Raw genomic sequence first — 12,752 nt, forward strand, 5'->3', positions numbered from 1 at the left:
TCTCCAACACAACATTTTGCATCAGTCGACACTTCACTGAACTAATGGAGAAGCTGCAGTACACTCAATCGGACTAGAGTACAGAAAGCAACTTATACCCCATCCATCTTTTCCTTAAAAAGGTCAGTTTGTAGAAGAAATATGTGTATTACATTTGTATAGAATGTAATTTCAACAGTGCTAGGACACTTGACTCGTACAGAAAACTAGAGAATACATATAAAGTGATGTTCAAAATACTTTTTTTAATATGCAGGAATTAAAGAGCTTAGAAATTATTTGACACAGGAAGAGATGCACCGTGCAGGGGTCCAAAGGTGTTTGTTGTACAACTGGCCCAAAAGATTACACGCAAAATAACATGTTTAACACATTCAAAGATCATTCTGTAGCTCACTCTGCAATGAAGGTTCTACTTCAAGGGAATGGAACGAACCATTCAGTCAATATATCCACTGTTTATCACTATCTTTCTCTTATCCAGAGTGTTCTTGAGCCAACAACTTGGTCCAGAAATTGCATTATAATGCACAACTCACCACTCCATAGAACATCATTGGAAAACCAAATCAGAAATGTAGAAACAAAGAACTACCGATGCTGGCTTATACCAAAGATAGACACAAAGTGCTGAAGTAACTCAGCGGGTCAGGCAGTATCTCTGGAGAAAAGGTGAGGGTGACATTTCTGGTCGGGACCCTTCCTCAGTCCCAACCTGGAATGTCACCAACACTTTTTTCTCCAGAGATGCTGCACGTTCCAGAATTTGGTGTCTAACTTTGGAAAAGCAAATCACCTTGGGATCCACTGTATCAATCATAAAGCTCTAGAGGAAGCTTTGGTCATCAGATCAATGGCAATGATAGTGAGGGGTGTGGGTCTGTGATAAATGAAGGCTTTAAGGGATGTGCTTATTATCAGGATATTACAATAGGTTGTTGCTTGGGGGAGAGGGATGGTGGGAATGAGGCCTCATAGAGAGTGGGTATTGAGGTTCTTGAGGAATGCTGAAAGAGCATTTCGTTCAGACCGAAAGGTCTGAATGACAAATAAAGGATGACAAAAAAAAAAGAGGAAGATTTTAAACTTAGACGTATTCCCCTGTTCCTCATGACTGTCTGCATTGGAGAAGCAGGTCCGCTCAGCCTCAATAAAACAATTGTAGCATTCGTCACAAAGGCCTCCTTGTGCATGAGTGGCTCACACCATCCATTGGTCAGACATATAGGGGAATGCCATGCAAATGGCTCACCCAACTGAATACCTCTACAAATACGCAGGCACCTCAGTGCATCATAATGAAGAAATACAGAGGAAATTCAGAAACTTCGGGATTAAGGCATTAAGTCCTAATGTATTCAGTTCTACAGTGGCACTCAACTGCATTGTACATGTATGCATAGAATTGCTAAACTAAGATAGCACAATCACATTAGTGCCTATGAGTATGTTCACAGAGTGACTACTTTTCTACTTGTGAAGCATGAGAGTAAAGATTAGGGGCAAACGTGAGCATATAACCATGGTATTTGTGAAGGACTACGCTGAAAACATAAAAGAATATTTGATAAGATCAATAAAAATCTGTTTTTCATAATGGGCAGGAAATCTTGAAGGCTAAGCAGATAAAGCAACAAAATGGTGAAACATTCCACAGCTTTATCATCAGTCTGTGATGTTTTATGCAAGACATAACCACTTAAATTCCATAATTAAGGGGAACATCAGTGCACAGAAAAGTAGCTGCACTAGGAAGTGCTTGTTCCCTTATGTGTTGTGAAGATTGCATTTTAGAACTTTTCTCTGGGGAATTCAAGTGAATAGCTGCTCTGCTGCTTTTGGCGAGACTGCAGTTTCATTAACAGAGAAAAGGCACTGTCACTAAGGAGGAGTTACATCAAGGGTATCCACATGGAAACAGCGACACAGCAAAATGGCTTTTAAAAGCAAACCAGCTTCCAATCACCACAAATATATAGTAATTCAATATTTCATGACAGGTTGGACCCATCAGCAATTCCAATTTTCCACGTCCAGTTAAATAACAATTCTATCCTGACCAACAGCTGCAGGCCTGTTTATCAGTAGAGTAATTCTAATGAGAAGATGATGACATCTTTTAAATGAAGCGTATGCACAAAGACAAGCACTTTGAAAGGAGTTTCCCCAACATGAACATTCCCCTTCAATCACTGCACACACTACTGCATAGGCAAAGGAACCTCTGGTACTGTACAATCAAGCATGAAGGAAAAACACCACAGTATCACTTTGTCATGGAGCTGACACTCTTAACCATTGTTAACACTCCTAGGGGACAATGGCAGATTGTCTTTTCTGTGCACTGATAACTGCACAATTTGTCAAATTTGCACAACTTAAAATCTCTTTCAAAAACATAATCAAAAATAAGTGAGTGCACCGTTATTTTTTTCAATCGTTCACTATAATATAAAGTATACATTTTAAAGAATCAATCCTTCTCCTCACTCAAGTGTTATGAACCATTAGGTTTTCTTGTCTGTAAAGCTGACAGCAAGTAATATTTCTTGTTCCGGTTCATATCTGGAGCACATGATAAACACTCCTGACTCTTAATTGAACTAATTTATGGTACTTGCCTGGATACATAGCCTACACATCCTTATTCAGCACCACAGTTGAAGAGATTCAAATTGCTGTAAAGTTTTAGAGAAATCCTATAGAAAGAAAAAAATAACTATCCAAATAACAAATATTTTTTTCTGCATACTAATTTTAGCCAAAACTTCGTAGCAGATACAATCAAATTATTAGTTCCCATTTGGTGCCATTCTGGTCACTCCGTCCATGATTATTAGCCAAATGGTGGGATGTAGTTAGAGTTTTTGCGACCTCAACTAATTATCCTAGCATGAAGGCAATAAATGTGAGAGAGAAAGACACTGCATTTTATGGATGAGCATTGTGGCTGGCTACTGTTTACAGACATGTTATATTTTCCAGGAATAGAGGTGGACAGGCCAAGATGGAGGTCGAGGAACACAGGTCCCAACATATATATCACTTAATCTAATGGATCTGCAGAACAAAGTCAAAAACCGTGGAAGAATAGAAATGAAAAGGTTAGTTTAGAATCAGTGAGGAAACTTTGATTGAGGCACACCAGTATAGGCTATGGCATAGGCTATGAATATGATTGTGTCACCAACTGGTTTCAAACTTGCACCAACACCAGTCACTCAGGAGTCAACCACTTTGGTTTCCAGTCAAGTGATGCCAACTGCATCATTTAATGAAAGACTTACAGTGAACATGTCATTCAGTACATATGGTTTATGTTGTTCACTTCATATTAAATTACCTGGTGCATGCTGTCCTTGTTTAATGAGAACCGCTGATACCTGCATCCAAAAGTAACACTGAATGCTGCCGACAGCCACAGCCACCTGTGCTACTCCATCTGTGCCACTGGAGGGCTGATTAAGAAAGAACTCCAGATGCTGGAACAAGCGAAGGTAGACAAAAAATGCTGGAGAAACTCGACTCTTTTTCAGACTGATTTTGGGGGGGGGGGGGGGAAGATGAGAAAGGAAGTAGGTGGAGACAGTAAGACTTGTGGGAGAACTGGGAAGGGAGAAATCAAGGGCTAGCTAAAATGAGAGGTCACCGTTCAAACCGCTGGAGTGCAAACTACCCAAGCGAAATGTGAGGTGCTGTTCCTCCAATTTGCGCTGGGCCTCACTCTGGCAATGGAGGACGCCCAGGACAGAAAGGTCAGATTGGGAATGAGATGGGGAGTTGAAGTGCCGAGCCTGCGCTTGGTCTCGCCGATGTAGAGAAGTTGATACCTAGAACAGCGGACGCAGTAGATTAGGTTGGAGTCCAGTTACCTCATTGGAACTAGCCATTATCTGAATGTGGTAGACATCTTCTCTTGTGGTTGCTTGCAGCAGCTCCAACCGATTTGACCAGCTATGAACCTAAAATCCTCTGTCGCACTTTTATACTACTCAGAAGAAATGATAATAGTGATATACGAGTGGGCAGTTTTGTGTTTTTACTACAATCTATATATCACTTCCTTCTAAAGGAGTCATCATGAAACCTTGGATGTAGAATTAAAATATTCCCACTAATATCTGTAACTCAGGAACAACTAATAATGTTCTCCAATCCTGCACTACATTATCTTTCCAAGCAAGTTGGAAAATTGGAGATCTTTTTCAGCCAGCCCCTTTCTGCGTGAAAATAAAATTCTCGACAGAAGTTTCCAGAATTGCATTTTTCTCCTTTGAAACAAAAATGAACAGATAGAGGGAAGTTGATGTGTGATAAAGTTACTATTACAACGCTGAAGAAACATTTAGACAGGTACATTAATAGGACAGGTTTAGAGGGATGTGGGCCAAATGTAGGCAGGTGAGACTAGTGCAGATGGAACATGTTGGCAGACATGGGGAAATTGGGCCATAGGGCATGTTTCCACGCAGTATGTGTATCAATGTCTGTGTAATTTGAGCATAGGAGATGTACTCATACTCGCGCATGCTCATACTCGCTCATATAATTATGTTTTGAGGTCAGTGAAATTTTGACCTGGAAATAAATCGTTCTTGCATTTGATCCCAACACGAGTGTGTGTGGAGCCATCTTTCTCCATCTAATATGTGCTAGTTTTATCTATATCGTAAGCAGAAACATAGAAAACATGGTGGCAGCGGTAAAAGCGAGATTTGTGGATCAAATGGACACTATGGTGAATAGCGAAACGCTTTGAAAGGCTTACAGGAATCAGTTTTTTCAATGCTCATCGACCGGACTCGACAACTGATTTCGTCGGAGGTGCATGCATGAGATAGATTGTATGCAGGTCAGTGTGCACACAAGGCTAAGATGCAGTCTGTAAATCAGTGCTGTGGAGCACTGATTTACGAGGGTTGAAACGACGTGTTGGGTGAGACTGCTCGAAGATCGCGCACCAGGGATCTTGTGGATCCAGGGACAGGAAAAAAATTGAGTTTTGTTGTGAAAATATTTGAAAATAAGTAAGAGCGCTGATATTTCAAAATGGCGCAAGCCAGTCCATCTTTCCACGTGGGTCCACCACCCAATCTAAAGCTCAAAGAGAACCGGGTGGAAGCGTGGAAAATGTTTAAACAAATGATAAAAATTATGCAGTGATAACAGAACTGGATAAGAAGGAGAAACTCTATCAAAAAGCAGTATTCCTGCATACTGTTGGACTGCAAATCTTCAATACCCTAACATTCGAAACGGTAGCATATGAGATGGATGTGAACGTCATCATCGACAAGATGTCTACCATCATCATAGACAACAGAAACGTATGAATGATTAATTTTTAATAAACGAGTCCAGAAACCAGGGGAAAGCATTGAATTGTATGTTGCAGGGCTGAAGGAGCTTGCTAAGACATGCAACTTCAGCGATTACCTGAACGAAAGCCTCATTGCAGATCGCATCGTCATTGGTATTGCAGACCAGTTAACCAGGAAGACACTCCTTCAGAAGAGGAATCTGACACTGCAGGATTCTGTGGACATATGTAGAACCGCGGAGGTAGCAGCGACAATAATGCAGGTCATCGGCGAAGAGCCGACAATACCCAAGGTGGAATGATTCAAACCGAGGGAAAAGATGGTAGATTTTTCTTCTCAGAGGAGGAATCAGGGACTAGTCAAGTGCAAGTTCTGTGCGAGGATGCACAAGCGCAGGAAGGAGGAATGCCCAGCGTATGGGAAGGACTGCAACAGATGCGGATGACAAAACCACTTCGCCTGCTGCTGCAAGCAGTGGAAGGAGAGCACGCAGAAACGGGATCTGCACAAGGTCGTAGAGTCATCTGACACACTGTCCATTTCCGTTGCAGAGTCTGTGAGTTGCATTGAGGTCAATGCAGCCAGAAACAATTCCTCTTCAGGCCTATTCGCTGAGATGCAGGTTGGCACAAAAGCCATCAAGTTTCAGATCGACTCTGGTGCCAGTGTTAATGTGATTCCCAAGGATCTTGTCCCCAACAAAGAAGACCATTAGACAAGAGAAAATAGTCTTAAAGATGTACAACGGATCCAACCTGCTGACGGAAGGTAGGACGAAAGTCATACTCCGGAACAAGATGAACAACAAGAAGTACTGTGTTCACATCATTGTGGTAGAGGAAGGCTGGCTCACACCGCTCCTGAGCGGCAAAGCTGCACAACAGATGAAACTCATCACGGTTCACTACGAGAACTTCAAGAGCCTGAATGCTGTTAACAAGGCCGACTCATTACTCAAGAGCTACAAAGATGTTTTTGACGACGAAAGACCGGGGAGACTACCAGGCAAGGTCAAGTTGGTAACGCAGATGGAGGATGTGACCCCATCACAGTGTTCTGCAAAGCCGGTACCTGTAGCCATGATAGAGTAGGTCAAGAATGGTCTCTTGAAGCTGGTCGAGCTGAACATCTTGACTCGTCGAAGAACCAACTGAATGGTGGAGCAGGCTGGTCGTTACAGAGTTGAGGTTCTGCATAGATCCTAGACCCCTCAACAAAGTCCTGCAAAGGAAGATCCATAGACTACCAGTCATAGACGACATACTCCCTGAGCTGTCCAAGGTTTTCTCCAAATTCGATCTGAAGTCAGGATACCTCCACTGTGAACTAGATGAGGAGAGCAGTTTCCTAACAACCATGAACACCCCCTTTGGGAGATATCGCTGGAAGAAGTTGCCATTTGGACTGAAAGTAAATGTAGAGATCTTCCAGAAGAAGCTGCAACAAGCCCTAGAAGGATTACGGAAGTGGAATGTGTTGCAGGCGAAATCATCCCATTCGGAGAAGGAGACACCAGAGAAGATGCAGAAAGGAATCACGATGCAAGACTGCAAGATCTTCTTCAGCGATGCAGAGACAAAGGCATCAAGCTGAACCGGCAGAAGTCGGTAATGAAAACTACTTGTATCACATTTCTAGGACATGTAGTTACACATCATGGCCTGGAACCAGACCCAAAGAAGATCCAACCTATCCTAGAGATGCCCAACCCAACCAATCCAACAGAAATCCAAAGATTACAAGGCAGTGTAAACTACTTGGCAAGATTCCTGCCAATGTTGTCGGACACATTCCAGCCTTTGAGGAGATTGACCCTCAATCATCAGAACATGACACGGCAATGTCAAAGATCAAGGAGCTGTTGACAACGGCACCCATCCTGGCGTACTATACACCAGATGAACAGCTGACCATACAATGTGATGCAAGCAAGGCAGGTCTAGGTGCAACAGGTCTGCAGAAAGGACAACCGCTGTTCTATGTGAGTCGAGCATTGACGCCAACCGAGCAGAGATATGCTCAGATAGAGAAGGAGGCACTAGCAATAGTGTTTGCCCTCGAGCACTCTCATCAGTACACCTACGGACAGAGAGTGATCATTGAGAGTGACCACAAGCCATTGGAGGTCATTGTCAAAAAGCCTCTGCATACAGCACAAAGATGTCTTCAGGGCATGATGATGAGGATGCTACACTATGACATCGAGATCAAATGGGTAAAGGGAAAAGATATGCATCTAGCAGATATGTTCTCCCGAGCATACCTCCCGGACACCATGGGATCGACCAGATTCACTAATGTCAACGTAGTTGAGTTCTTGAGCATGGGAGAGGACAAGGTCAAACACATCCAAGCCCACACCAGGGAAGACAAAACACTACAGATCGTTAAGACAGTAATGCAAGGTGGATGGCCAGATCACAAATCAGAAGTCCCAGTGGCAGCACAACCGTACTTCAACGTCAGAGACCAGTTGAATGTGCAAGACGGCCTAGTGTTCAGAGGAGAAAGAGTTGTAATCCCTATCACTCTACACAAAGATATGAAGGAGACACTCCACAACTCTCACCTTGGAGTAGAAGAAACCCTCAGACATGCTAGAGAATGCATTTTCTGGCCCGGAATGAACTCCAATGTGAAGCAGTTCATTTGAAACTGTGAAGCCTGCAGGACGTACGAACAGCAGAATCAGAAATAAACTCTGATGCCCCATGACCTCCCAGATCATTCATGGGAGAAAGTGGGAACTGATCTGTTTGAACTTGAGGGAAAGCATTATCTAATCACAGTTGACTATCTAATTTCTGGGAAATAGACAGACTGTATGACCTGAGCAGCAAGACAGTCATTGTGAAACTTAAGAACCACTTCACAACATACAGAATTCCCAGCACTGTGTTAAGCGACAACGGGACACAGTTCTCATCAGAGGAGTTCGCCAAATTTACCAGGACATGGGAATTTGACCACTAAACAATTTCTCCAAGACATAGCCAAGCTAATGGAAAAGTGGAATCGGCAGTCAAGGCAGCAGTCTACTTGGCAATACCGGAATTCCACAACACGCCTGCGCAAGGAGTGAACAATAGTCCTGCACAAAGACTACATGGAAGGAGAACAAGAACGACACTTCCAACTACATCAAATCTCTTCAAACCACGTGGTGCTGAGATACTCACAGAAGAGAGGAAAATGTTGAAGGATTTGCAAGGAAAACAGCCAAAGATCGACAACCAACATGCCAAGGATCTGCCAATCCTGGAAGAAGGTGATGTTGTAAGACTCAAACCTTATAAACTAGGAGATACCAGATGGCAGAGAGCAACAGTTCAGAAACGACTGGATGAGAGATCATACGAAGTCGAGACAGCATCAGGATTTCTATCGTAATCGAGCGGATCTGAAGAAGACCGGTGAACTACCCCCACACCAGGCACGTGCCGTCAGGGTAGGCAAGGTAGGCACTGCCTACCCCAACTAAAATTATGAAATGGCAATTATTAAATATAAATAGTAAAGGCATGGGAGAATTATGCCTATCTAAGAGATCGATCTCTTAGGTAGGCATAATTCTCCGTGCCTTCATCCGCAGCACTTGCAGCACGCAAAAGGTCTGTGCAGCCCACGTATCGTCTGCTCTGCTTGAAGCCGTCAATGACAAGCGGGGCTGAAGGCAGCTGAAATTCTGCCTTTGCAGTACTGTGCATGTGCAGCAGCCTTCTGCGCATGCGCTGCGCAAGTTTCTTGGCAGATTTTTCAAATATGGATTGTCATTATTTTAAGAGTTTCTTAGGAAACAAAGAGTGAAGAATGGAGTTCATGTACCAATAACGTGGTAAGTACATTTCTTGATGCTTTATGTTTTTAAATTACGTATTTCCCGGGGTGGGGGGAGAGCTCCCTTAACAGTGTTTGAGGAGTCTGGCCCGGGGTAAAATTGCAGGGAGGGCAGGAGCGTTGTGAAGGAGAGGATCGGGGCCAGTAACCCACTTGTGACGCTCCAGACACGGAGCCATCGCATTGACCCCTTCTGCCGGTCCCCGCACACCTCTGGCAGTGCTCTCCGTCTGAAAATCTCTCTCCTGCCACTTGCCGGCCTCACTCATGTCAGCCGCTTCCTGCAAATCCTTCAATTCCGACATCGCACTCAAGGGACCAATTGAGGTTACTCGGCTGTGGGAATTTAAGGATTTGCGGGAAGCGGCTGACATGAGCGAAGCCAGCGAGTGGCAGGTGAGAGGTGTTCAGACGGAGCGCACTGCCAGAGGTGAGCAGGCCGGCAGAAGGCACTGAAGTGGCGGCCGGTTCTGCTGTCGTGTCCCGGCGGCCGTTCGCAGTCACCCGAGCTGCTTCCTTCCCCGGAAGTGGCGGCCGGTTCTGCTGTCCGTGCCCGGAGCGCTGCGGCAGCGGTGAGTGAGTCTGACATGATCTATGATCCCCTCCATCTCAACACTTCTGCCCTCCCCACAACTTTAACCCCTGGCACAGACTCCCCACACGCTGTGAAATACACTCTCCTTCCAATTGGTCCCTTGAACAAAGTATTGTCATACAATAAGATGACAACTGATTCAATGTCCCGGTGTGCTCCCGTTTTTCCCACCATCTCTCCACCTGCCTTCATCCTTCGTCCCCCACCCATTCAGTAATTAAAAAATGAAGGAGATTTAGAAGCCTTGGGAAAATTGAATTGTTACTTATTTTTATTTTTTACGTAGAGAACAATCTGCACATGTGCGGTTTAAGATTTTGTTAAAAAGCCGACTGTGGGCCTACCTCGAGTAATTACTCACGGCACGTGTCTGCCCCACACGTAACTCCAGAGAAACCACCAAACGCGGAGAAGACTGAGAAACCTTTGCAACCTCAGCTGACACAGGAAAAACTAATACAACATGCATCACCACGAAAAGATGCAACTCGTGAAACTCAGAACACAGAGAAAACTAGACAAAAACAAAGTGACACAAGAGAAGAAACTAGAAGTAATGCACAGAATGTACACACTGAAAAGAAAGACACTTCTAAAAGAAACACCATCACAAAGATTAGGGCAGGAAGAGTTCTCGTCAGACCGCCAGAAAGATACGGCAAGTATGTCAAGAAGTAAGGTGTTTTGTTGTGATGTATCTACATGCTTATGAGAAGAGAGCATGTGAACATTATTTTGTGTTATTGAAACAAGTCACTAGTATGGCTATGTTTAAAATTGTGAAATAAGACAGAACAGTTGTTTTATTCAGTTAAGTTAAACCGTATTACTAGTATGTATTATTGTGAAAAGTGTTTAGGTTTGCTTTGTTTTGGATCTTTGGAAATGTCATCCCAAAATGTCAAAAAGGAAAGGATGTATCAAGTTGGGCCATCGGGCCTGTTTCCATGCAGTATGTGTATCAATGTCCGAGTAATTTGAGCATAGGAGCTGTACTCATACCCGCGCATGTTCATACTCGCGCATAAAATTATGTAAATGAGGTAGGCGGCGCGACTCTCGTCTGCAGCGGCCTCTGCAGTCCGTCTGCGTTTTTATTATTTTATGTCTATGTTTTTATGTAGTTTTTGTTATTTTTGTTGGGGTATGTGTGTGGGGGGGGTGGGGGGGTTGGGGGTAACTTTTAAATCTCTCCCTGCACGGGAGACCCAACCTTTTCTTTGTCGGGTCTCCGTTGTCGTTGGGGCTGCAACGAGGAGCGGCCTCCAACAGGTAGACCGGGGGCTCTGGTGCCGACTACTCACCTCACCGTCGCGGAGCTGGCCGAGTCCAGAGCGGGTGGAGCGGTGGTGGACGCTGCTGCGGCCCGACCCCCGGAGATTCGGTGGCTGCAACTGCGGGTTTGGCGGACGGCGGCACCGGGAGCCCGCGGGTCCCTGGAGGGAGACCGCTTTTCAGGGCTCCCGCAACGGCGACTTCTCCCGCCCGAGTTGCGGGGTTGAAGAGCTCCTGGAGCGGGGCCTTACAGCACCGCCCCGCGCGGCTTGGAATGGCTGCGGGTCTCTGCGAGCGCGCGCCGGGGGCTCTAACATCAAGACCCGGTGTGCGGCCTTGCAGCACCCGGCGTGGCTTTAATGGCCACGGAACAATTCGCCATCGCCCGCCGGGGGCTTTGACTTTGACTCTGACATGGGGGGGGGGAGAGTGCAGTGGAGAGAGAAGTTTTTTTGGCCTTCCATCACAGCAATGTGATGGATGTTTATGTAAATTATGTTGTGTCTTGGGTCTATTTGTTTGTAATGTATGGCTGCAGAAACGGCATTTCGTTTGGACCTCAAGGGGTCCAAATGACAGTAAATTGAATTGTAATTGTAATTGTATTGTAAGTGACTATTGACCTGGAAATAAATCGTTCTTGCTTTTGATCCCAACACGAGTGTGTGGAGCCACCTTTCTCCGTCTAATATGTTCTAGTTTTACCTATATCGTGAGCAGCCACATATCAAAACAGTATGGTTCCATGACAAAGTACAATCGAATTACTCAAGAATTGAGTAAGAGTAAAGATTTTTGGAGGGTAGATTGTGATATGCTGCGAGCGAGAAATATGTCACAAGAAAGGTGGAAGTTGTTTTGATCCATACTAAGTAGAACAGAAGGGTGCATATGTTTAGGATAAAAAGCAAAGTATGCGGTAGAGTGCAGGCTGAATGACTTACCAAGTGGTTCATTGGAAAAATAACTTCAATAAAAAATAAATTTCACTTTTAAAACAATTATTTTGCTTAAACCATAAGTGTAGAAAAGATAAAATACAGAGGAAGGTAACTGAAGTCTTTAACGGAAAACACAAATGGTATAACAATACTGGATTGAAGACAGGTGCAGTAGTGCCTGCAAAACATTTCATAGTTACAAAATAAATCAGAAAAGATTAAAACTCATAAAGGACTCGAGAGGTTTAGCAGGACAAGTCGAGTTCAATGGCCAGGATATGTCTGAAGTGCTAAATAAAACCTTAGCATCTGTTTTTACTACTTAAGCTAATGTTAAGATGTCGCCGATGCCAGATGCTCTTCTCATTGATTTGTGTAAAAGTCAGAATTGGGGCTAGAATTTGTACCATAGATGAAAATGTGGATTAGTGAGCCCTAGACAAGGAATGCTTTTTTATTATTTTATGCATGGTCCCACAGCAATAAAATTATTTTGTGCATTGAGATTGAAAGGGTAGACCTGACAAATATTATGCCCATAAAAACATATTGTCTGCCAATTCCCACACAGCAGAGATGGAAAAAATCCACAGGGTTAAAATCACAGGAGAGGGTTGTGGGGAAAAGAGAGGCGAAAAGATGAAAGGTTGATAGAAACAGAATCACTGTTGGGCAGGGTGGGGTAATAAGACAATGAGTTGGGTGTAAAGATAGAATCAGTCTCGGATCATCTTGTGGAAGGCACTGAGCAAGGATAGATTGCAGCTATGGGCGTAAATGTCA

The 12,752-nt window shown here is 44.1% G+C and overlaps 1 protein-coding gene and 1 long non-coding RNA gene across 3 annotated transcripts in view; one reads left to right on the plus strand and one right to left on the minus strand.

Annotated features, from left to right (window-relative positions):
- LOC116974213 overlaps positions 1-360 on the plus strand; it is a 3,571-nt gene extending 3,211 nt beyond the window's left edge. Inside the window, exon 3 of the long non-coding RNA XR_004412307.1 lies at positions 1-360. This exon is cut by the window's left edge and continues 48 nt beyond it. This is a non-coding gene — a long non-coding RNA (uncharacterized LOC116974213).
- fat3 (FAT atypical cadherin 3) overlaps positions 1-12,752 on the minus strand; it is a 657,225-nt gene that overhangs the window by 507,861 nt on the left and 136,612 nt on the right. The window lies entirely within an intron of this gene.

The sequence above is a fragment of the Amblyraja radiata genome, chromosome 6 (genome assembly GCF_010909765.2).
Source record: "Amblyraja radiata isolate CabotCenter1 chromosome 6, sAmbRad1.1.pri, whole genome shotgun sequence".
Taxonomy (NCBI): domain Eukaryota; kingdom Metazoa; phylum Chordata; class Chondrichthyes; order Rajiformes; family Rajidae; genus Amblyraja; species Amblyraja radiata.